The sequence below is a fragment of the Manis pentadactyla genome, chromosome 11 (genome assembly GCF_030020395.1).
Source record: "Manis pentadactyla isolate mManPen7 chromosome 11, mManPen7.hap1, whole genome shotgun sequence".
Taxonomy (NCBI): domain Eukaryota; kingdom Metazoa; phylum Chordata; class Mammalia; order Pholidota; family Manidae; genus Manis; species Manis pentadactyla.
Genome location: NC_080029.1, coordinates 115783006 through 115807798, shown reverse-complemented (window position 1 = coordinate 115807798; position 24793 = coordinate 115783006). Strand labels below are relative to the sequence as shown.

The 24793-nt window shown below is 43.7% G+C and overlaps 1 long non-coding RNA gene and 1 other non-coding gene across 4 annotated transcripts; one reads left to right on the top strand and one right to left on the bottom strand.

Moving 5' to 3' along the window:
* Nucleotides 1-10705: 10705 nt before the first annotated feature.
* On the bottom strand, nucleotides 10706-23242 carry LOC130679619 (uncharacterized). 3 transcript variants are annotated; one of them, XR_008992647.1, is made up of 4 exons: nucleotides 23040-23242; nucleotides 17734-18947; nucleotides 12274-12882; nucleotides 10706-11838 (listed from the first exon to the last, which is right to left on the bottom strand). It is a non-coding gene; the product is annotated as an uncharacterized LOC130679619 (long non-coding RNA). The 3 variants fall into 3 exon arrangements; XR_008992646.1 differs by lacking the exon at nucleotides 10706-11838 and having other exon boundaries at nucleotides 12119-12882; nucleotides 17734-17784; nucleotides 18811-18947; XR_008992645.1 differs by lacking the exon at nucleotides 10706-11838 and having other exon boundaries at nucleotides 12119-12882.
* Nucleotides 23243-23543: 301 nt separating this feature from the next.
* Nucleotides 23544-23650, top strand: LOC118935788 (U6 spliceosomal RNA). The gene has a single exon (XR_005033999.1). It is a non-coding gene; the product is annotated as a U6 spliceosomal RNA (small nuclear RNA).
* Nucleotides 23651-24793: the final 1143 nt, after the last annotated feature.

Here is a 24793-nt window from a genome sequence, read left to right as displayed (position 1 = left end):
GGAACTGATTTATAAGAGGTAACTGATGAATTCAGGAATAGCAAATGCAGGGACAGCCACTGCTGGCAGGGCTGAAATCCAGTGTCTGAGGAGGAGCTCCAAACTCGTTGCAAAGAGCACAGCACGACTCACTGGGTGGTGGAGGACACTGAGGGGGCCCACCAGTGGACACGGGAAATCTGTGCTTTGGAGGACTGGCGATGCTGTCCACAGGGAGATGTCATACCCTGGAACTTGGGGGATAATCACCCGAGGGGTACTGGGGGAAGCAGTTCAGTTATGTTCACTTGCCAGTGGCACACCACTTTGAGAAGGTGCTGAGGCAAGTTTCTAGCAGCTGGGCACTGTTAGGTGCCCTGCGCTACCAGAACTGGGAGCTAGGGGCACTGTCTTCTGCAGGAGCCAGGGAATGGAGAAAGTGGGGCCATACAGGAAGCTAGGGCAGGCACACCTGTGCTCTGCAGGACAAGGGAAACAGGAAGAGAATTCCTTCCTCCTGCATCCTCCACTGGCATAACGTAAGTCACAGGTGAAATACCTGTCCAGCCCACCTCCATGATCACGGAGCAGGCAGAGAAGGATGGACTTGGAGCTGAGCTGCAATAAATTGATGACTGGCACAAAATCCTTTTTCATATGTGTGTTTTGCAAATATTTCTCCATGGCTTGCCTTTTCATTTTCTTAAGTGTCTTTTAAAAAGCAGATGTTTTTAATTTTGATGACACTGAATGTGTCGATTTTTTCTTTTGTGTTTGTGTTTTAGCCTAAAAATCTTTGCCCAACCCAAAATTAAAGATTTTCTCCTACATTTTTCTTCTAGAAATTGAACTGTTTTAGGTGGACAATTCAAGTTTTGTGTGTATTCATTCTTTAAATTTTACTTTTAAAAACATTAAAAAAATATTTTATTTTCTTTGAGCAGTTTTAGGTTCACAGCAAAATTAAGTAAGAGGTAGGTACGGAAATTTCCCATAGACCCCCTGCCCCCCACACACAGAGCCTCCCCCATTTACAACACCCTCCACTAGAGGATACATTTGTTAAAACTTGATGTGCCAACACTGACACACTGTAATCACCTAAGTCCATAGTTCACATTAGGGTTCACTCTTGGTGTGCTCTAAGCGCTGCGGGTTTGGATAAATGTATAATGACACGTATTGATCTTTATGGTATCATGCAGAGTATTTTCACTGCCCTAAAAATCCTCTTGGGTCTGCCTATTATCCCTCCACCCAGCCCCATATGCATTTTTTTAATTGATAAAAACATGTATACAGTAAATTACAAAAATATGTGCATGTATTTTAATTGATATGAATGGTATTGAGATATTTATCTCGTTCTTCTTATTTTTGTCATTCAGCACTATGTTTAAGGTCCATTAACATTACAACATATGCATCCATCCCTTGCTTCTCTAACTGCTGCCTGGTACCCCATTGTGTGCATCTTCCACCTTTCACCCATCTCCTCTGCAAATGGACAACCGGTTGTCTATGAGTGTCCATTGTCAGAGTTGACACAGCAGTGAACATTCTAATTCACATCCCCTGAGGGACCGTGTGGTCATTTGTTTGGTATATCCACCCAGGAGTTGATTTGCTGGGTCCTAGACTATGCGTAAATCGAATTGGTCTGTATTTGTATAGACAAATTCACTACACCCCAGAGTAGTGCCACACTGCTCTCCAGAAAGGCTGACTGTTCTGTACCCTCCCCACCCCCACCCTCACCCACCACGGCACAGGAAGGAGTCCACAACTCCACATACCTGCCAATACTTGGCATTTCCCAGCTTTCTGATTTTTGCAGGTCTGATGGGGTAAGGTGGTATTTCATTGTTGCCTTCATTTGAACTTCTCTGATTACAGATTATTTTAATTATTGATAATTCTCTTCATATGCCTATTTGGATTACCACTTTTATAAATTGCCTGTTGATAAACTTAGACCATTTTTCTATAGGATCTGCTACCTTTTGCTTACTTTAGATTTAATTTGCTCTTCTTTGTCTAGTGGAAGTTGAGATCATTGATCTTAGGTCTTTCTTCTTTTCTAATACACGCATCAAATGCTACTAAATTATTCTCTGAGCACTGTTTTCACTGTGTTCTACAACTTTTCATTTTTATTTAATTCCAAATATTTTTAAATTTCTCTTGAGACTTCTTCTTTGACCCATGCGTCACTTAGAAAGGTTTGTTTAATGACCAAGTATCTTGGGATTTCCCAGCTATCTTTGTTAATGATCTCTAGTTTAATTCCATTGTGGTTTGAAAGCAGACATTGTATGATTTCTATTTTTTAAGTTTGTTAAGATGTGTTTTATGGCCCAAATGTGACCTATTTTGATGAATATTCTGTATGGGCTTGAGAAATGTATTCTGCAGTGGTTGGATGAAATAGTCCATAGATGCCAATTATATCCACTTATTGATGGTCCTGTTATTAGTTCAACTATGTCATTACCGATTTTCTGCCTGGTGGATCTTCCATTTCTGACAGAGGAATGAGGTGTCCAACAATGCTAGTGGATTCATCTATTTCTTATTGCAGTTGTCAGTTTTGCCTCATATGCAATGATGCTCTATTATTGGGCACATACACCTTAAGGAGTGTTATGTCTTCTTGGAGAATCAGTCCTTATTGTAACATAAGCCTGTCTTTATCCCTGATAACTTCTCTGTCTGAAATTAGTATAGCTGCTCCAGCTTTCTCTTGATTAGTGTGATCACGGTGTATCTTTCTCTAACCCTTTCCTTTTAATCTGTATGTGTCTTTATATTTCAAGTGGGTTTCTTGTAGACAACATAATTGGGTCGTGTTTTTTTTATCCACTCTTGACAATCTGTCTTCTGCTTCACATATTTAGATTATTGGCCTTTAAAATGATTATTGATATACTGGCTCAGTATCTACCATTACTGTTTTCTGTATGTTACCTCTGTTCTTTTTTCCTGTTTTAGTCTTTCACTCTTTCCCTTTTGGGGTATTAAATGAGCATTTTATATGTCTTCATTTTCTCTCTTTTCTTAGTGTATCAGTTTTGCTTTTTTTACATTTTTTAATGGTTTCCCTAGAGCTTTCTATCTATATTTACAACTAATTCAAGTCCACTTTCAAAAAACACTGTACTACTTTATTGGTACTGCATGTACCTTACAATAACCAAGTTTTCTTAATTCTTCTCCCCCATGCCTGTGTCACTGCTGTCATTCCTTTCACTTCTACACAAGGTATGATCACTGAATACATTGCTGTTATTATTATTTTGAATAAACCGCTGCATGTCACATCAAGAATAAGAAAAATAAATAAAAGTTTTCACCTTACCTTCACTTACTCCTTCTCCAGTGCTCTTCCTTTCTTTATGCAGCTCCAAGTTGCAGACCTAATAATTCTAAAACTACTTTGAACATTTCTTGCAAGCAGGTTTACTGGCAACAAATCCCCTCAACTTTTGTTTGTCTGAGAAAGTATTTGTTTCACTTTTGAAGGATAATTTCTCAGGATACAAAATTCTAAATTAGCGGGGATTTTTCTCTCAACACTTGAAATATTTCACTCACTCTTTTCTTACTTGCTTGAGAAGCTGAATGTAATCACCTTTGCTCCTCTATAGGTAGTGTTTTTTCCCTCGTATTCTTTCAAGAATTTTTCTTTATCTTTGACTTTCTGCAGTTTGCATATGACATGACTAGGTGTAGTTTTTTGGGTTTTTGTTTCGCTTTTTCTGTTTTTCTGGTTTTCTTGGCATTTATCCTGCATGATGTTTTCTTAAACTTCCAGGACCTGTGTTTTGGTGTCTGACATTAATTGTGGGAAATTCTCAGTCATTATTACTTCAAATATTCCTTCTATTCCTTCCTCTCATTCTTTAGTATTCCCATTATGTGTATGTCACACCTTTTGCATTTGCTCTATAGTCCTCAGCTATCTTCTTCATTTTTTTCCTAGTCATTTTCCTCTTTGCTTTTCAGTTTTGGGAGTTTCTACTGATATGTCCTCACGCTCAGAGATTCTTTCCCCAGCCATGTCCAGCCCACTAAGGAGAATATCAAAGGCATTCTTCATTTCTGCCGCAGTATTTTTTATCTATAGCCATTTCTTTTGGATTCATTCTTATAAATTCTATCTCTCTGCTTATATTACCCATCTGTTCTTGCATGCTACTTTATCCATCAGTGCCCTCAGCATGTTAATCATAGTTATTTTTAAACCTAGCCTGAAAATTCCAACATCTCTGCAAGATCTGAGTCTGGTTCTGGCACTTGCTCTCTCTCTTCAAACTTTGTTTTGTGCTTTTGAGTACATGTTGTGACTTTTTGTTGAAAATGAGACATGATGTACTAGATAAAGGGAACTGCTTTTGTTCTTTGAAGTTTTATATAAGGAGTCTCTCTCCCAATCCAGGTCCCAAAGATACTCTCTTATATTTTCTCCTATTAACTTTAGAGCTTTATTTTGCACATTTGTCTTTTGTAATTTAGAATGTGCACTTTTATTTGGTGTCAGGCAGGGATCCTGTTTTATTTTCTTCATAGACTAAGCTGGTTGAAGCTGCCCCTTCTTCATTGACTTGCAGTGCCTCCCACTCATATACTCATGGTCTGACTTTTGAATTTTCCATTCTGTTCCACTATCTGTTGGCCTGTTTTTTGCCAAAACAGTGTTGCTGTCTGGCTTTTTATGTGGCTTTGTTGCATGCTTTTCTTTACTCTTCTTTTGTCAGGTTGACTTAGTCCTGTTCATCCACAGAAATTATAGAATGAATTTATTACCAAGTTCCTGGAAAATACACCCGAATTTTTATTGGGATTTCATTGCAGATATAGATTAATTCATAAAGAACTGACTCTCGCATCATATCCAGTCATTTCCATCCAAGAGCATAAAATTTCCCTCCATATATTCATGTTAATTTCTATATCTCTTATTAGAGTTTTAAAGCTGTCTGTATAGGTTTCTTGTATATTCTTGGTTAAGTTCATTTCTAGATCCATTATGCATGCTTCTTAAAATTGCGAATAGAAGTTTGTTACCACTAGTGAGGAGAAAAGTTATGGACTTTTTTTAGGTTAATCCTATATCTAGTGATTTTGAAGCATTCTCTTGATCATTTTTAAAGTTTATCTGTTGATTCTCTTTGTTTTTCAAGTCAAATTAAAATGCTACCTTTATACAATGATATGTTTATTTCTCTTCCAATCCTATATCTCTTATTCTTTCTTCTCTAATAACTTTCTCTAGAAATTCCATTAGTATATATATTAAATGGTAGCAGTGTAGTTGGATTCCTTATTTATCCAGATCTTAAATGGAATGCACTTAAAGTATCTTCATTAAGTGTAATGTTTGCTCTAAGTTTTTGCTCTATTACCTTTACCAAGCTGAGGATGCCTTTCCTATATCCAGTTTGTTAAGTTATTATCATAAACAGGTGATTAACTTATCAAATGCTTATTCTTCTTCAACTGAAATAATCATATGATTTTTATCCTTCATTAATGAGGTGATTTCTGATTAGAGTCAACTTGGAGTTCCTGGGATAAACCCTACCTGATGGAAATGTATTTTTTAAAATATATAACTGGGTTATATATTAACTGATTAGTTAATTGATATTTTACTTTGGACTTTTATGTCTACATCATAGGTGAAATGAGCCTATTCTTTTCATTTATTGCTTTGTCTTTACTGATTTTGGAATCAAGATTACACTTGTTTCATAAAATGATCTGGACAGCTTTTGCTCTTTCCTAATTTTCTGGAAAAACTTATATAAGCTAGGAATTGACCGTCCCTTGAAAGTTCAGTCCAACTCCATAAGTTTGTAAACTTTTCACACACCTCCAGCCCCATTGTTTTCTACTGTTTACCACATTTTGAAGAATTTAGTTTAATAAGTATACAACTTTTTCTTTTCCCATGTGGCTGCATACTGTAAAGAAAGTACACACAGTCCTTAAGAATGGTGCCACCACAAACAAGGTTGTCCACTTTATGGGGACTGTCAATCCTCTTCCTCTCCTTAAGTAAAAGGGTGGCATTCCTCTCAAGTCCATCACGTGGCATCTGTGAATAAATGACTCAGCCTTCTACTTTCCTGGGGACTCTTAGGGACAGCTCTCTGGAATCTCAACTACCTACTTACAGTGACTGTATGCCCACATTCAATGATACCTCTTTCAGCAGTCTCAGAAAATGAGGTCACCCTTCTCAAGTCCAAGGTAATTCCTATACATGTACTCCAAACCCCACTTCCTTTCTCCCAGGGACCTCACTCCATTAGACATCCCCTCTATCTCCTAAAATTTAAACTGTCCCTCTCCACAAGGCTCCTTCTCAGCCCAACTACATAATCAAATCTCACCCAAACCCCAAAAATCCTCTTTTGTGTGCAGTGGGACAGGCATTCTTACAGACTGCTGGTGGGAGTGTAAGTTGGCAAGATCTTTCTGGGAAACAATTTGGTAACCTGAATCAAAAGCCTGAAAAATATTTTCACCCTTTGTCCCAGTAATCCTACCTCTAGAAATCCATCTAAAGAAGCAATCAGAAATGCTGACAGGGAGAGACGTTTAAAGACATTAACCTCACTGTTATTTTAACAGTAAAAATTGGAAACAATCTGGGATTCATCCCAGAGTTGCAAGGATGGTACAACATTCGAAAATCCATCAACATCATCCACCACATCAACAAAAAGGACAAAAACCACATGATCATCTCCATAGATGCTGAAAAAGCATTTGACAAAATTCAACATCCATTCGTGATAAAAACTCTCAACAAAATGGGTATAGAGGGCAAGTACCTCAACATAATAAAGGCCATATATGACAAACCCACAGCCAACATCATACTGAACAGCAAGAAGCTGAAAGCTTTTCCTTTAAGATCAGGAACAAGACAGGGATGCCCACTCTCCCCACTGTTATTCAACACAGTACTGGAGGTCCTAGCCACAGCAATCAGACAAAACAAAGAAATAAAAGGCATCCAGATAGGCAAGGAAGAAGTCAAACTGTCCCTGTTTGCAGATGACATGATATTGTACATAAAAAACCCTAAAGAATCCACTCCAAAACTACTAGATCTAATATCTGAATTCAGCAAAGTTGTGGGATACAAAATTAATACACAGAAATCTGTGGCATTCCTATACACTAATGATGAACTAGCGGAGAGAGAAATCAGGAAAACAATTTCATTCACAATTGCATCAAAAAGAATAAAATACTTAGGACTAAACCTAACCAAGGAAGTGAAAGACCTATACCCTGAAAACTACAGGACACTCTTAAGAGAAATTAAAGAGGACAGTAATAAATGGAAATTTATCCCATGCTCTTGGCTAGGAAGAATTAATATTGTCAAAATGGCCATCCTGCCTGAAGCAATCTACAGATTCAATGCAATCCCTATCAAAATATGTACAGCATTCTTCAATGAACTAAAGCAAATAGTTCTAAAATTCATATGGAATGACAAAAGACCCCAAATAGCCAAAGCAATCCTGAAAAGGAAGAATAAAGCAGGGGGAATTATGCTTCCTGACTTCAAGCTCTACTACAAAGCCACAGTAATCAAGACAATTTGGTACTGGCACAAGAACAGACCCATAGACCAGTGGAACAGACTAGAGAGCCCTGATATAAACCCAACCATATATGGTCAATTAATATACGATAAAGGAGTCATGGATATACAATGGGGAAATGATAGCCTCTTCAACAGCTGGTGTTGGCAAAACTGGACAGACACATGTAAGAGAATGAAACTGGATTATTGTCTAACCCCATACACAAAAGTAAACTCAAAATGGATCAAAGACCTGAATGTAAGTCATGAACCCATAAAACTCTTAGAAAAAAATATAGGCAAAAATCTCTTGGACATAAACATGAGCAACTTCTTCATGAATATATCTCCCCAGGCAAGGGAAACAAAAGCAAAAATGAACAAGTGGGACTATATCAAGCTAAAAAACTCCTGTACAGCAAAGGATACCATCAGTGGAATAAAAAGACATCCTACAGTATGGGAGAATATATTCATAAATGACATATCTGATAAGGGGTTGACATCCAAATTATATAAAGAGCTCTCACACCTCAACAAACAAAAATCAAATAAGCCAATTAAAAAATGGGCAGAGGAGCTGAACAGACAGTTCTCCAAAGAAGAAATTCAGATGGCCAACAGGCACATGAAAAGATGCTCCACATCGCTAATCATCAGAGAAATGAAAATTAAAACCACAATGAGATATCATCTCACACCAGTTAGGATGGCCGACATCCAAAAGACAAACAACAACAAATGTTGGCCAGGATGTGGAGAAAGGGGAACCCTCCTACACTGCTGGTGGGAATGTAAATTAGTTCAACCATTGTGGAAAGCAGTATGGAGGCTCCTCAAAGAACTAAAAATAGAAATACCATTTGACCCAGGAATTCCACTCCTAGGAATTTACCCTAAGAATGCAGCAGCCCGGTTTAAAAAAGACATATGCACCCCAATGTTTATCACGGCACTATTTACAATAGCCAAGAAATGGAAGCAACCTAAGTGTCCATCAGTAGATGAATGGATAAAGGAGATGTGGTACATATACACAATGGAATATTATTCAGTCATAAGAAGAAAATAAATCCTACCATTTGCAACAACATGGATGGAGCTAGAGGGTATTATGCTCAGGGAAATAAGCAAGGCAGAGACAGACAAGTATCAAATGATTTCACTTATCTGTGGAGTGTAACAACAAAGCAAGAACTGAAGGAACAAAACAGCAGCCGACTCACAGAACCCAAGAATGGACTAACAGTTGCCAAAGGGAAAGAGACCGGGGAGGGTGGTTGGGAAGGGAGGGATAAGGGGGAAAATGGGGAATTACTATTAGCACACATAATGTGGGGGAGGGGGCATGGGGAGGGCAGTATATACAGAGAAGACAAGTAATTACTCTATAGCATCTTACTACGCTGATGGACATTGACTGTAATGGGGTATGTGGGGGGGACTTGATAATGGGGGGAGTCTACTAACCATAATGTTGTTCAAGTAATTGTACATTAATGATATCAAAATTTAAAAATTAAAGGAAAAAAATTGGAAACAATCTAAAGGATCCACAATAGGGGATGGGTTAAATAAATTGCACAGTACTTAAATATAATGAAATTATGGGCAATCACTAAAAATAGGATTTAAAAGAACAGTTGACATGGGAAACTTCGTGAAGCAATGCTATAAATGAAAACAGCAGCATATAAACATGTATATAGTATGGTGATGATTATGTTATATATATAAAAATAGCTAACACTCTGGAATGTTAGCTATTCTATACATTCTCTCCCTCAATCTTCAGAGCATTCCTGTACAGTTAATGTTGTTCATGAACAGTTAGAAAGAAAAACATCAATATCTATGGGGGTGTGGGGAAGGAACGTTCCTGAGGAATTTTTTTTCTTCATTCTCTTTTGTATTCTCCAGTTCCTTAAGGAGGAGGCATTACTTTTTTTGTCACAGAAATACTGAATCATTCTTTCTGGTTCATATGCTAGTAAGAAATGATTTGGACAATACAGAGAAAATGAAAATCCTCCTGCCACTACTGCCATTCCCAACACCAGGGCACCAGGGTGGGCAGTTTGGCCCTTCTATTTGCTTTGAAAATGTGTATGTAGACATTCTATCTACAAAGTGATCATCTTACTGTGTCAACACATAAAACGCCTCAATGTGAGTCCTTTAAGCGGTTGCATTTTAAGTTTTGCCCCCAAGAGATGCCTAGGGCCCCTTTGCCAAGTGGTGAATCATCTCTGGCTGTACATCACCCACCTAAGGGCTCCAAATTTGGGGCCCAGAGTACTGAGTTCTGACTCTAATTCTGCCATTTACATGCTGTGCGACTGAAGGCTAATCACTTTTTCTCTTTGGGAGCCTGTTTTCCCACCTTTCAGATGGGGTAACAGTTCTTGTGTCGCTCACTTTAAGGGGACATTCTGATGCTCCAAGATGTGACTGGAAAAGTGCAGCGCCCAAAACAATCTTCTCAGGGCTCCTTCCTTCTGCCTCTCCTTCCCATTTCCCGGCTGCCCCAGGGATTCCTCAACTTCTCTCAAGTGGAGAAGGGGGTCAGAGGGCCACAGAAGAAGGCTTACGACCAGACACGCGCTGGAGGCCGAGAGTCTCCAGCCGACTTTGAGCCCCTCTCCAGCTCACTGTAACGGAATTCGGCCGTGGAGGACTCCCCTGCGTGCATGAGCATGAAGGAGGCACCTGGAGTGCAGCGGAGCGGGCAGGGGAAAGCACTAGACTGAGATGCGGAAAGTGCAGGAGGGCTGAAAACGGGGCGTGGCGTTCACGTCCAAAGTGCACTTGAAAGGCTCTGCAGGAGGTATAGCCCGGGGAGAGGCGAGGGCCTTCCTCCGCGGAGCAGCCGCCCTCTGGTGGCAGCATGCAGAATTACAGGCTCCTTGCCTGGCCCCACCTCCGGGTGCAGGGATTGGGGGCTGAGTCACAACTCACAGATCCTGAAAGCGAGGGTCCAGTGGCGAGCTTCCAACCGGGAGGGAAAGTCAGGCCTGGGGGATCCAGGACTGGAACCTAGGACTCCAATACCCCAGCTAATGGACGCTTGTGAAAGCAAAAGGAGCCAGGCAATGAAGGACATTTTATTTAGGCTGTTGCAATAGAGAAAATATTCATGAAGGAGGAACATCTCAAAGAAAAGGAAGGAAGCCTGGGGTTTTAAAGAGGCAAGTAAACAAGGGAGTCATCCACAAGTCTTATGGGAATAGTAAGAAAGGATGGAGATGAGTTTTTCTTAGAATATACTAGAGCAAGGTGGTCCTTTGCAGTTAGCTGTTTCCCCAGAACTTAAAGCAGTAGGAGAATTTCTTAACCATCACTGCCTTTCAGGAGCATAGGACTCAGATAACATTCAACACTGTCCTAAAAAACGGAGTGTGCTTCAGGATGGCTATTAAAGAGGTGAGGAAAGTGAGGCCCAGGTCATCCATCTGTGAGTTTTAGTGGCTGAGGCAAGATTCCAACCTACAGATACCAAGACAGCAAGGAGACCCCACCTGATGTTTCAAGATCTGAGATTAAAATCAGAAGGTCATGTGCAAGGAATGTACCCAGCCAGCAGCAGAAATGACCTGCTTCAGTCACAGCTTTGGGTATGGGAGAGTATACCAAAGAAATGTGGGATCACCCAGAATACCCCAGGTAAGGTGGGGGAGGTTAGGAAGACACAGTGAAGACCCTAGCCAAGCCTCAAGAACGGCCAGCAACTGGGCAGTTCTGGGATTCAGCTGCTGTGTTTACCTCTTAGTCAGCTGTGTGTCTGGCTCCAGGGCACCCAGTCTGTTATATTTTCCCACCCACCTTTCTTTCTCACCACAGTCTCTACTCCCTTGTGACTTTAACTGGCACCTGGCCGCCTGCAGCCACCTCAGCTCCTGATCTACTCAGTCTCCAGCCACAGAGTCCACCATTAACAGCAGCTTTCTCTGGGTGTTTTAAGACCGCTCCTGTTTACAAGCCAGGCCCCGAATCACTGACCGCAGCGGGCCAATGCCCTGCCTGGCCTCTGGCAGAAGGCTCACCTTGGCCCCTCCATTGTGGGCTTAAACGATGTGCCTCTCACAGGACTGGGGGCAGGACAGCTGCCCTGGGAAGTGTCAGGAGCAGCCGCACCAAGCAGGTCTGAGCCTGCAGTGTGGAAAGCCAGGCTGGTTGTGTTATTAGGCACTTAAGCCCACTCATAGGTCCTGAGCTTCATCTGCAGGAGGGTGTGGACTGAAGAGGGTGGTCTGAATGGCCAGAGAGAAAAGGGGTCCAGTGTGGTAAGCGTGGGCTGGGGCTCCAGTAGTGTCCCTGGCCAGCTGACAAGCCCCAGTGTCTGGCCCCTTTGACAACCATCCTCCTTCCTGGCATAAGGGCACATGCCCTGTGCCAGTGGTTGGCCACATCTGAATCTCACTGCCTGTTTGTGCTTGGTCTGAGAGCTAAGAATGACTTTTATATTCTTAAATCGTTGAAAAAATCAAAAGAAGAGTAATATAGACACATAGAAACTACATAAAATTCAAATTTCAATGTCTATAAATAGAGTTTTATTGGAACATGACTATGCTCATTCATTTATGTATTGTCTGGTTTTTTTCCACTGCAGTGCAGAGGTGAATAATGGCCACTGAGACCACAAAGCCTAAAAAGTTATCTGGCCCTTAACAGAAATAGTTTACCAATTGCCTGGGCAATCCTAGCTTGATGTCACCAGCCATGAAGATCCCTGCTGGCAGAAACAGACTCATAAACACAGAGAACAGACTGGTGTTGCCACAGGGGAGGAGGGTAGGGAGACATAAAAAACAGGGAAGGGGATAAAGGGGTACAAAATTCCAATTATAAAATAAACCAGTCATGGGAATGAAAGTACAGCATAGGAAAGATAGTCAATAGTATTGTAAAATCTGTGTGTTGATAGATGGTAACTACACTTACCATGGTGAGCATTTAGCAATGTAAATAACTGTCGTATCACCACATAGTGCACCTGAAACCAACATAATATTGTATTTCAACTATATTTCAATTAAAAAGATTTTTTTAAACCGCTGCTAGCACTGGGGCCTGTTTATCAAGCAGGTTCCCAGGTGGTTTTTCTCCAGGGAAAGGGGCACAAGCAATCATGCCTGAGTCAGTGAGCAGCTGACTTTCTCCTGGTAAATGAACCAGACAGCTTCCTGTTGTCATCCTGAGTCAGTGTGAATGACCCTCTCCTGAGTCCAACTCAGGAACTGTGCCACACAGTGATCTCCAGCTACAGGTGACAGAAACCCAACTTGGACAATCTGAAAAAATGAGAAATGCATTAAGAAGACCTGGCATATGTCACGGAACCCCATGCTGGGCACATGGCTGGACTTCAGTGATGTGTAGACCCACTGCTCAGACTTCCCACAGCGTGGTCTTCTCACTCTCCTGACACCCCCTGCACACTACTGCCATGACCTGCTCTGGGCTGCATCTTACACCATTAGGCCTTGTGGACAGACAAACTGACCCAAGTCCAAACATCCTGGAGAAAAGTGGGCTCTGACTGGCATGTTCAGATACCCACCTCCGACAACCAACGGAGCCTACCTCCCTGTTGAACAAAATGGCTTTCTGGTAATGGGGGGAGGAGATGGGGTGGGGCACTGGAGACAGGGAGCCAGCAGTGCCAGAACGAGGGCCTGCGCTGTGCTTCTCCGGTATTTCTTTTAGACTTCTGCTCAGGCTGTTCTTCTGCCCTGGCTGCCCTTGCCATCCCATCAACCCCTTTACCAGGCCAGCTCTTCCCATCCCTTGAGACTCAAGTTGGCTACCACCTCCACCTGGAAGCACCTCCTAACCCTCCCACCACCAGCGCCCCTCCTTGGGCTCCCATGGCACCCTCCTTCTCGCCTCTATCCCTGCCAGCTCATCCGAGCTGGTCAGTTACTTAAACACTTGGCCATGTCTTATCCTCAGGGCCCGGGACACAGGGGGTTCAGTAAATGTTTCTTGGAGGAACTGATTTTGAGGGCTTGGATCAGCAGTGGGGATGATTTTTCAGAAGGGGGTCCCAGGACTTCCTTTCCAATGTTTCTCCCATGACACAGGGAAGCAAGGGAGTTGGCCTGAGTTTTGGCTACTGCTTCACCATTTATTAGTTGGGCAAGTTACCTAACCTCCCAAGTTTCCAGACTCCCTCAATTTCCTCATCTTTAAAATGGGAACACCACCACTACTTACTTCAAAGGGTTGTTGTACTGCGAAAGGTTGTGACCAAAGAATACCCTACACAGCTGGTTTGCTATCCAAGGATAAAGGCATCATACAATCACCAATGGGTGTGTCGGGTCCAAGAGGTCAGGCTACTCTTGATTGCCAGGAGGAAACACCCCCAGATCATTTACAGAAGTTGGGTAGAAAGGGAATGCACCCCACTGAGCAAGTTAAAAAACAAAATGGAGGCATTACGATTAGCAGACATAATGTCGGGGTGGGGGGTCACGGGGAGGGCTGTGCAACACAGAGGAGACAAGTAGTGACTCTACAGCATCTTACTACGCTGACGGACAGTGACTAATGGGGTTTGTTGGGGGGACTTGACGATGGGGGGAGTCTAGTAAACATAATGTTGCTCATGTAACTGTAGATTAATGATACCAAAAGAAATAAAAGGGAAATAAATAAGGCAAACTGTTAAATTGTTAGTAACTGTTGCATCTATGCAGCGGATGCATAGATGTAGCTGTTATTATTCTTTCTACTTTGCCATACATTGAATTTGTTCACAATAAAAAATTTTTTAAAAATGGATAGTATGATCCCAGTTTACAGTAATAATAATATATGCTACAATGTCTACAGAAAAATCTATAGGAACATATACCAAACTCTTTAACAGAGATTATCTCTGGAAGGTGGAGCTATGAATGATTTTCACTACCTTTGGGAGGGAGCTGGAAAGTTCCTCACCTTAGCTTGACAAGGAGGCAAAATTTATAGATTTATTGGGAATCTGATAGAGAAATGTAGGTTTAAGGAAGTTTTCCACAATCTTGTAGGTGTTGACAGAATTAAAACAGTAGGCTGTAAACTTTCCAAATCACAGAAGATAAAAACAAATAAATCATTATGCATATCACAGAAGGCAAAACATAAAGGAAACATGACAAAGCACAAACCAAAACATCAAAAGCCAGAATAAATAGAAATGCATTACACTCCCCTTTTGGAAAGTCAAAGACATTCCAACCAGGTTAATGCAATTTAATTATTACAACGCATCCACATTCCTGTATATATGGTGCAGCTAAATAAACCACACTCCTCGCACCTGCAGCGTCCACACAGCAGGCCAGCTCGCCTCCCGGAGGCCCCCCGGCCACGCCCATGCTGCTCCCTGCTCACAGGTGCTGAGTTTTGTCTCCGGATGAACATGGGCAGATGGGGTCTAACAGAAGGGCAGAGGGTGGACAGAAGTGGCTGCCTCAGAAAGCCAGGCCTGCAGGATAGGAGGTGCTGATACTTTCTTGTGGGAACAACCCTGCACAGTGGGTAGGGGTGAATCCTTCCTCCTACATGCTTCCTCCCTGGAGGTTCTGGGTCAGTTCACAGAGCAAGGCATGCATGAGCCACTGACTGTGCCACTCTGCCCATTAGAGAAAATTCCTCCCAGACTCCTGCCAACAATTTGCCACTTTTTCTGAAAGGTTCTGAGTTTCTATGTTTTTCTATGTCTTAATTAGCTCTCAGATTGGGAATTTGGGAGATGGTATATCAAAGAAGTTTGGCCTAATGCCATCTTAACTCTAAAATTCTATTATGTGTCATTTTTAATAGGAGAAGCTTTTTTAAAAAAATGTGTCTATTGAACATCAGGTGCTGTGCTACATGCTAGGAAAACAAGAAGGAATAAAGTCTGGCCCCTTGCCCTGGGGAAGCGGGTACAGGCTGGGGAGGGGAGCAGGAGGCGCAAGCAAGTAAGCAGCTAACTCTAATACAAGGCAGAAAAAAATTAGGCTAAACACAGGTGCCAGGTGACAAGACCAGGGAGGAGGGAGCCGCAAAAGCCGATGGAGGAATGAGAGAAGGCTTCCTGGTGAGTGAGTCTGCAGGGCCACGCTCGGCATCCTTCCTGGTGAGTCTGCAGGGCCACACTCGGCATCCACAACGGTCAGCTATAAAGGGAGGATGCCCTATGCCCCCACGCCCAGCGCTGTCCGCATTCACAGCCGGGGTCACCCAGGAGAGCCAAGCCGCTGAGGAGAAGGCCCCCTCCCCTGAGGCAGGGAGGCTATGAGGCGTGGCAGGGGTGTGGGGAGGGCCGGATGACTGGGTCACATTTTTACAGGTCCAGGGAAAGCAACGGCCCCGGATGAGGGGTCATCATGCAGGAGACCCCGGCTCTGAGGACTCAGAGGACTCTGACATTACATTAAGGTGAAATGTTGCTAAAGATCAGAAGGGTGAGCTGTGGGTATTTTCTCAGTCCCAGGCTGGGGACGGGGCTGGCAGATTCAGCCCCAGGAAACAGGGAGGGGGTGGGGGGGGGGTTCCCGCTAAAGGTAAGGGAATATTTTCTTAGTTACAGATCTCACAGGGCAGTAAGGTGTCTTTCCCACCTCCCTGCTTTCTGAAGCCTGGAACTGGGGGCTCCAGCAGCCATCCTGAACTAAAGCTGGCTCTGTGACACACTGGGGACACCAGACCCGACCCTGAAAGACAGCTAGTTTCATGCAGGAGAGAAATTAACCTCTGTCATCTTAAGGCCACTGTTGTTTGGTTTTCTATTATATAAGGCTGAACCTAATCCTAATACATGTTTCTGTTCATTATGAACATGTGTTTGCTTGAGCCAAGTTTTCCCACCTCCATTAAGATCACTTTTGCTGGTCAATAAATGATAATATATTTAAATCTCCACACCCAAATGTATATTTTTCAAACAGCCCATTGGATCAGTATTTTCATGCTGATACAAATAATTGAGACATGATGTCTTAAACAGCTAAGAAATTGGTATTCCCTATGATAGAAAGTATTCCTGTCTTTATAAAAAGTTGTCGTTTATAATAACTATTCATAGATATATATCAAGATACTCATTATTATAATTAATTTAGCAGCAAATACTCAACAGAGAACATCCTGTGTAAGTTAGGCTACCTCCTGTTCAACGCGAGACTCTCAGGTCATGGTCCCTACTCCCCAAGACTGGAATGTGATAAAGATATAGGTCATAAGTCACTGTCAGGTAGCAGGTTATGTGTTTAGTCACTGAATCCTTATTAAAATAGGAAGTGGTGTATGTATGTACATGCACACACTCACACGTGCCCTAACAAGGAGACCATGTGTGCTGCAGGGGTGAACACTGGATTCTGGTTGTAAGGCCTTGGATGAGTCATAGAAACTTTCTGAGCCTCAGTTTCCTCATCTAAAAACAGTGGCTTATAACATAGATGTATTATGAGGATCAAATGAGAAAATGCCTGGCATAAAGGAAGCACTCAACAAATGTTAAATAAAGGGTGTTTGTTATTATTTTATTTTTGTCAATAGGCTATTTTGGGGCAGGGAAGACCAATCTGTCAGCTCAGCAGAAGGCCCTCCATCTTACTCAAGCCACTTGAGTCATCCTCTAGCCAGGCCCCAGGGGAAGTGGACACCCTGCCCTGGGGTAGGTCCAGGCCCCTCACTTCCCCAAGGCAACGACACTCCACACCACCACATCCCCAAAGAGCTGGGTATAAGTACAGATTAAGTTTCCATTTTTATTTAAAGATCATAATTTCTGGACATTTATTTTGGGGATTACAGTGGTGGGTTAAGCTACTTTAAGACATTGTAAGTTGAAGTCTTTCCTTCACTTGGCTGCTAAGTTTAATTCAGTCTAATTATTTCATATGGCATCCACTATAAGAGTTTCATAATTTCTAGTATATTAAGCACTTAATATGTTGTGTCATTTGAAATCACATATTAAATTCAGCAAAGTACATTTTAATGAGAGTTAAGTGGTGTGAAAATATTAATACAATGTGATGGTTCATCTTGGTGCTCATAATTTGCAGGACTGTTCCTGATGCATACATGCCTCGCTCACCGGGTAAGGGGAGCACTTAACTGCCTGATGTGACAACGGGTGCCTGACAAGACAACATTCCTACCTTTTGCTGTACAGCACTTGGCAGTGGGACTTCTCACTGGGCCTCACAACCCTGTGAAGCAAGTAGGGAAATCATTACTTCCATTTTAGAAATGAGGAAACTGAGGCTCATGGCTGGGATGTGAATACTGCCCCTCTTGGCTCAAAGCCATTGCAATTTCTGCTATATCGCAGCTTCTATCAGTGTAAGCTGGCAGGTGAGTGATGTCTGGACTCCAGGGCGGCGAGCATTTGGTGGCGGTGTCACTCTCCTCCCAGCTTGCAGCTGCACAGAGAGAACCCGACAGGGCCACAGAGAGGCTGGCAGGCTTTGTACCTGGATTGGCGATTCTTTTTGTACCCTCTTTCAGAGCACCTTGTTCTTAGGCCACCCTGGGATTGCCAGAGACAAGGGTCTTGAACTAAATCACAGTGAATTCTTAAGGTAGCACCAGCTCAAAACAATGATGCATCAATGGCAGGATTTAAGGCATCAGAGATTTCAGAGCGAGCTTCCCAGAGCTCCTCAAACTGTACTCCCATACGCCATCTGGGTGCGAAGTTAGCCCCGGGAATCGGAGAGACCCACGAGCAAATCCCACTGTCACTGATCAGCTGTGTCGCCTTACCTCTCTCAGCCTAGGATATCGCCATCACTAAAACAGGAATAACGGGCTCTTTTGTGCTTCTCTCTCAGAGACATTAAAATGAAGTAAGACATCAGAAGACCCTGTGCTGATGGTAAAGGGCAAGGATTCACATTAAGCTGAGGGATCAGCAGTTAGTGAGTCTACGTGGTGTCCCTTCCAGCACCATAACTGCATTTTAGCTCGGGCCCTCAGTAACTCAAGCCCAAACAATTAAAGACCTCTGGCTGAAAACAGTCCCCCGTCACAGCAGAGAAGAGGGTGGGAAATGCTAAGAAAAAGAGCTACTACAAAAAAATTTCATAGTGGCTAAGAAACAGTCCCCCCCTGCCAAAAAAAAACCAAGGAGCTGTTCTCACTTTTTAAAGTTTGTTTCATCCAGATACTTGTAAAACTAAGGAAAGAAGAAAAGAGAGTAAGGAAGTGGATATGTATGTAGTATTTATACCTACCACGTCCTTCCGACATTCCCAGGGCCTACTGTAAACACTTCACATCAATCAGCCCATCGAATGTGCTGGAGCCTTCCACACCAACCCTGCATTTGCTCTTTAAATGGTTCTGCTAAGCAGGTAGCAGAATCGCCATCCTACAGGTGGAGGAAATAGCCAGATATTTAAGAAGTTCTGGGAACAAATCTGGGGGATAGTGAAAGGTGTGGCCTGAGCTGTGGCCCCCTCTCCAAATGCAGGCAGGGGAAGTGGCAGGATCAGAGGGCGCCATTGAGGTCTGGCATCTGGGATGGATTAGAACTGACTTAACCACAGCAGGGGCCAAACAGAAGGGCAGGAGCTCCAGGCCCACAGGGCTGGGAGGCTTGGAAGAAGAAACTCCCACTGGCAGGTCCACTGGCCACAGCTGACCCTGCCTCTTCACACAGGCCACCATCTGCGCTGTGGGGACACAGACCCTCTTTTTCCTGCCCCCACCTCCCCAGCTTCCTTTGCTGGAAGGCAAGGAAAAACTCATTTACACTGAGGTGATTAGGTCGGAGAGTATACTTCGAAAGAGATCTTACAAGAACAAGGCTTAAGTCAGAGCATGAGCTGCTCAAAGGGCTTCAAGCAGCTCCTCCTCCCCAGCCAGGCCTCCTCCATCCATTCTCTAGATCTAGGGCTTTGCGAGCTTCTGGGTCAGGCCTGTGAACTCAGCGATCGCTGCCCTACAATCCCGGTAACACCTCCCAAGGCCACTAATGCCATTCATCCCCAGGGTTCCCGGTGTAGAGATGGCCATAGCTGCTTCTCTGCACATCCCTGCGTCTTCCTCCCTCTGGTGGGGCTGATGGGAATCCCTTCTCACTTCAAATGAAATGATAATGAAAACACTCAAGCCTCTCTGGCTGTAGGGCAAATACTATAACTGTAGGAACCCTAAAGTCTCATGTTTTCACTGACATTTTTTTCCATATGAAATAGTCCATTTCTTCATTGTTCAAAATCAAATGAAAATATTTGCAAATCATATATCCGATAAGGGATTAATGTCCAAAATATATAAAGAACCCATACAACTCAATAGCAAAAAAAAAAAAATCCAATTAAAAAATGGGCAGAGGATCTAAGTAGACATTTTCCCCAAGAAAACATATGGATGGCCAAACAGGAACATGAAAAAAGCTTCGCCATCATCAACCATCAAGGAAATGCAAATCAAAACCACAATGAGATATTACCTCACACCAGTCAGAATGTCTGTTATCAAAAAGACAAGAATAACAAGTGTTGGCAAGGATGTGGAGAAAAGGGAACCCTCCTACACTGTTGGTGGGACTTGGCACAGCCACTGTGGAAAAAAGTATGGAGGTTCCTCAAAAAATTAAAAATAGAAATACCATATGATCCAGTAGTTTCATTTCTAGGTATCCAAAGAAATCAAAAACACTAATTAAAAGACATATGCACCCCTATATTCACTGCAACATTACTTGCAATAGCCAAGGCATGGAAACAACCTAAGCATCTATCAATGGATGAATGGATAAAGATGTAGTATACGTGCACGCACGCACATACACACATACTCACTCACACCCACACTCACACACACAATGAAATAGTACTCAGTCATAAAAAAGAAATAAAACTTGCCATTTGGGACAGCATGGATGGTCCTAAACGGTATTGTGCTAAGTGAAATGTCAGACAAAGACAGACAATATGATTTTACTTATATGTGGAATATAAAAAAAACAAATAAATAAAACAAAACTCACAGATATTGAAAATAGATTCTGGTTATCTGATGGGAAGGAGGTTGGATGGGTGGATGAAATGGGTGAAGGGAATCAACTGTATAGTGATGTTGGTAACTAGACTTGTGATTGTGGTGATCACTTGTAGTGTATACAAAGATCAAGTTATTATCTTGTACATCTAAAACTAATATGGTGTTATATACCAATTTTCCTCAATTAAAAAAAATCAAATTAAAGCTGGCTCTGTTCTCTCCCACTCAGGGTGGTAGGAAGTTCCACCTCAGACAGAACTGGGGGACCGCTCCTCATCTCTTGGAGTTCTGCAACCCAGGGCATTAATGGAAGACTGTTGAGACTTGGGCCACCTCAGGTCTGCAGAATGGAGAGAAGCCAAAGCTCTGATGGCGAGCAGGAACTGGCCTTCCACCGCAGCTCTGAGACTGCTAACCAGTGCCAGTCCTCTCTGGCACCCATCAGCCTCCTCGCCTTCATGTCTGTTCCCTTGGAGGCAGTAGGGGCATGATCCCTGTGGCTCTCCCCTTACTGAGTCCCTCCATGTTTCTCCTCTCCTCCAGCTTCATGCCACATTCAATCCATCCCTGCCTCTCTCCCCCTTCCTCCTTTCTCCATGCTGGGCAAGTGGCATGGTTCAGCAGGGCCCAAACCCTAGGTCCACAACAGCCCCTGCAGACTGACTCTCTGCCCTGTCCTCACAGGCTGCATCTGTACCAAGTGACAACTCAAATGTCCCCTCCTTTCCTGCCCACCCAATTGAGTGGCCTTCATGCTAGTCACATCCCAAAGAATGACCAGCATTCTCCACCCTTCTAAAGTAGAAAACAAAAATAGTATTGAATTTTTACATCTTGCTAACTATAATCTCAAAAACATCCTTCAGTACTCAGTTACAAAAATCACAGTATGTCAAAGCTGAAAGAGATGTTAAAGATTATATCTAGAGCAGTTTTTCTCACCTTGCAGAAGATAAAACAGAACCAGAGAGGTCAAGGGAGTTGGCCAAGGTTACAAAGACAGGCGCAGGGAGGATGGGAACTAGCTCTCTCTCCTCTGTACCACAATTGCTCAATAAGAAAATATCAACAAGCAAAAAACCCCACTCCTCACTCAAAATAACACATGCTTCTGTAACCAGAAATGAATAACCTGGTCCATGCCTGCTGGTTTCTGCAATAAGGCAGCTATGGAACCCACAAGATGCACCTGTCACCGTGACGTGTGCGCACATTGACTGTGTCGAAAAGGTTTTCTAAATAAATGAATAAAGACATAGATGCTAATTGAAGATTAGCATTATCTCCCATCAATGCTAATATGCCTTTTGGTTATTTGCAATTCCCTTTTGTAAATCTGAGGGAAACATCATTGCCCAAATTAGCTCTTGTTGCTCAATTAAGACCATATTAGCATTCTGAGGTTTGTGTTTGCTTACTGCTTATTTAGAGAGAGGTCAGATGAGAAGCTGGACAGCCTACACTTAATTGCCATTTTACTGAACACAGGTGGGGGGAAAGGGCTCCAAAGTCCCCTAAGGCTAAGCCAGGTGCTCACTGGCTGTGCCCAGGCAGGCTCACAGCACTGAGCCAGAGCAAAGCCTGGAGCACTACCTACCTCCACAGTGGCCTCCCCTGAAGGACTGGCCCAGATGGGTGAAGCTGACCTTGGTGGCTCGAAAGTCTTCCTCTGCCTTGAACTAACTCTCTGTCCTGTCCTTGCAGGGCTGCATCTGAACCAAGTGACAGCTCAAATGTCCCCTCCTCTCCTGCCCACCCACTTAAGTGGCCTTCATGCTAGTCACTCTCTGTCCCCCATGTTCTTCCTTTCTAGTCCGTCTTTGCACTGAGAATGCTCCTCCATATTTGCCTGGCCTGCTTGCTGGCACGGAACAGCCAGGACCACAGCAACGCTAGCCACTTGCTCACCCTGCAGCCCCAGCGCTGACGCTATTTGGTGAAGGACTAAATGCAGGAAGGAAAGTCTGAGCTGCTAAGGTCTTGGGAGTATTGTCTAAGTAAAGGAAAGAGTAGGCAGCACTCCTGGCCTCAAATCTTTTCCGAGTTCCACCGTGAAGGGGAAAAGATCAGTCTTTGAAACCAAATTTGGATCCAAACCCCAACTTTGTTCACTACTGGCCTCGATAGTTTAACCAACTGGAGCCTCAGTTTTCTAACCTGCAAATTGGGGGAAAGAGCATCAATCAAGTTAATTGCCTGGCCCGGCGCTAGAGCAAACGGTGGTGACCTTTCCCAGATTGCCACCACCTACAAGTCACACTTTGTAAAGCCTGGGCCCCCAAATGGACACCCTCTCTCTTCCCCTTGGCTTCAAGTGCAGGCGCGGGACCTGACAACCCTCGGGAAAGCGGCGACGCGCCCTAGCCCGCCGCGAGGTGGTTCAGCCCCGTTCAGGAACCGTAGCTTGGCCCGCGCTCGGGTCACGGGCCCCGGCGCGGGGAAAGCGGCTCACAGCTGTTTCGGGGTCCCTGACGGGGCTTCTGTGTTATCCTCATAGACACCATGACTCCTCGCCTCAACACTCCACTCCCGACGCGTACACGCCCCACCTTGTTGCTGGGGCCACTGTGCTGCCGCGTTCCCCCGCGCGGAGCCCAGCGAGGAGCCCAGGCCGAAGCCCTCCTCGCCCACCTTTGTCCGCGTAGGGGAGGCGCTCAGGCGGCGCGCGCCACGTGACCGAGCGTGACTGCTGGCGTTGCCGGGGAAGCGCGCAGAGGTCGCGCGGGCAGAGGGCCAATTTCCCATGGTCCCTTTATTTGCATATACAATGTAAGAAACTTAGCAATTAGATTTAGCCCGGCCGTAATCACAAAGATTCAATTACAGTATGTGTAACACAGAGGTCATGACTTCCTGAGTATTTTGGAATATTTAAAAGGGGGACGGCATAATCACCGTAACTGTTAAAGCTTTGAAATTTTTGCCCTTATATATTTAATGTGAAAACTTTACTATCGTGCTTGCTTCGGCGGCACATATACTAAAATTGGAACGATACAGAGAAGATTAGCATGGCCCCTGCGCAAGGATGACACGCAAATTCGTGAAGCGTTCCATATTTTTGCATTTGTGTCTACCCCGCACACAGTTTGCATCAAGTGTGCCAGCGGATACTAACTACGGGTTATATCTTTTGAAACAAAGGAAGCTAAACCCGAAGATGGAATAAGGATGCAGGGTGTGGTTAGATTCATCTCTTTGCTGTGCTTTTTATATGTAGTCCTCCAGTCCCCAGTTTTAGATCTTTTCCATGTTGACTCTGCTTCCTTCTCACTATCCTGAGTTGTACAGTACCTTACACTTAAGGAAACGGCCTTGCCAAAGTTGATCCATTTCAGGTCCAAAACATAACAGGACTTCAGTGCTACGATAAACGAAAGGTGTACTAAGACAGGAACTTGCAGCAAGACTGAGCCCTCATGCTGCCTTGGAATACTTAAAAAAAAAAAAGCCCACTCCTTATTGAGCACCTACCATGTGCCAGGGGCTTCACCAATATGTCATTTTAATATTCCTGACAGCCCTGCCTTGTGGGTATTATTGTCACGTTTTATTTTACAGAAGACACCAGGAAGTAAAGCAACCTGGGCGTGAGGCAAGGCCTGGTAAGATCTTTAGAGGCATAGACACTGAAAAGATGCGGGGCTCTGCCCCCAGATAATTCAGTCGCAAAACGCAAAGTCCTAATTAGTAAGAGAAGAGAGAAAAAAAAAAAAGGCCAACAAAGTTCAGATTTCCCGTGATGACTTTGTCAATGTGTTTTGAAATACTAGTTTATTTCCAGGAGAAAAATATTGGTGCATATGCTTTTCTGGTACCGGAGTATACACGTATTCCTCCTGCCGGTCTCTGCAGCGGCTGGAAGCCCAGTCCGTCTGCCTCCAGCGGCCGTTCAGCTCCCAGGCTCTATGCTCTCTGTAGTTAGGGAGGGCAGGCAGTGGCTGAGCTCCACAGCCACCCCAGGGCAGCGGCGGGTCCTCTCCCCGCGGGTGCTAGGAGCTGCCGAGCAGCGTTCCATCAGGGATCCATTTCTGCTCCCTTAAGTGGAGGTGAAATGATCCTTTCCTGGTAACAGGGGTCTGTGGGACCTCTCGTTGCGTCTTTTCTTTGGCTTAGGGCCTCTAATGCATGGAGTTACAGGACAAACTGGTTTTTCCTTCTTCTCCCAGAGATGCCTGGTTCTTTGGAGGCTACTTGGGCTATTGG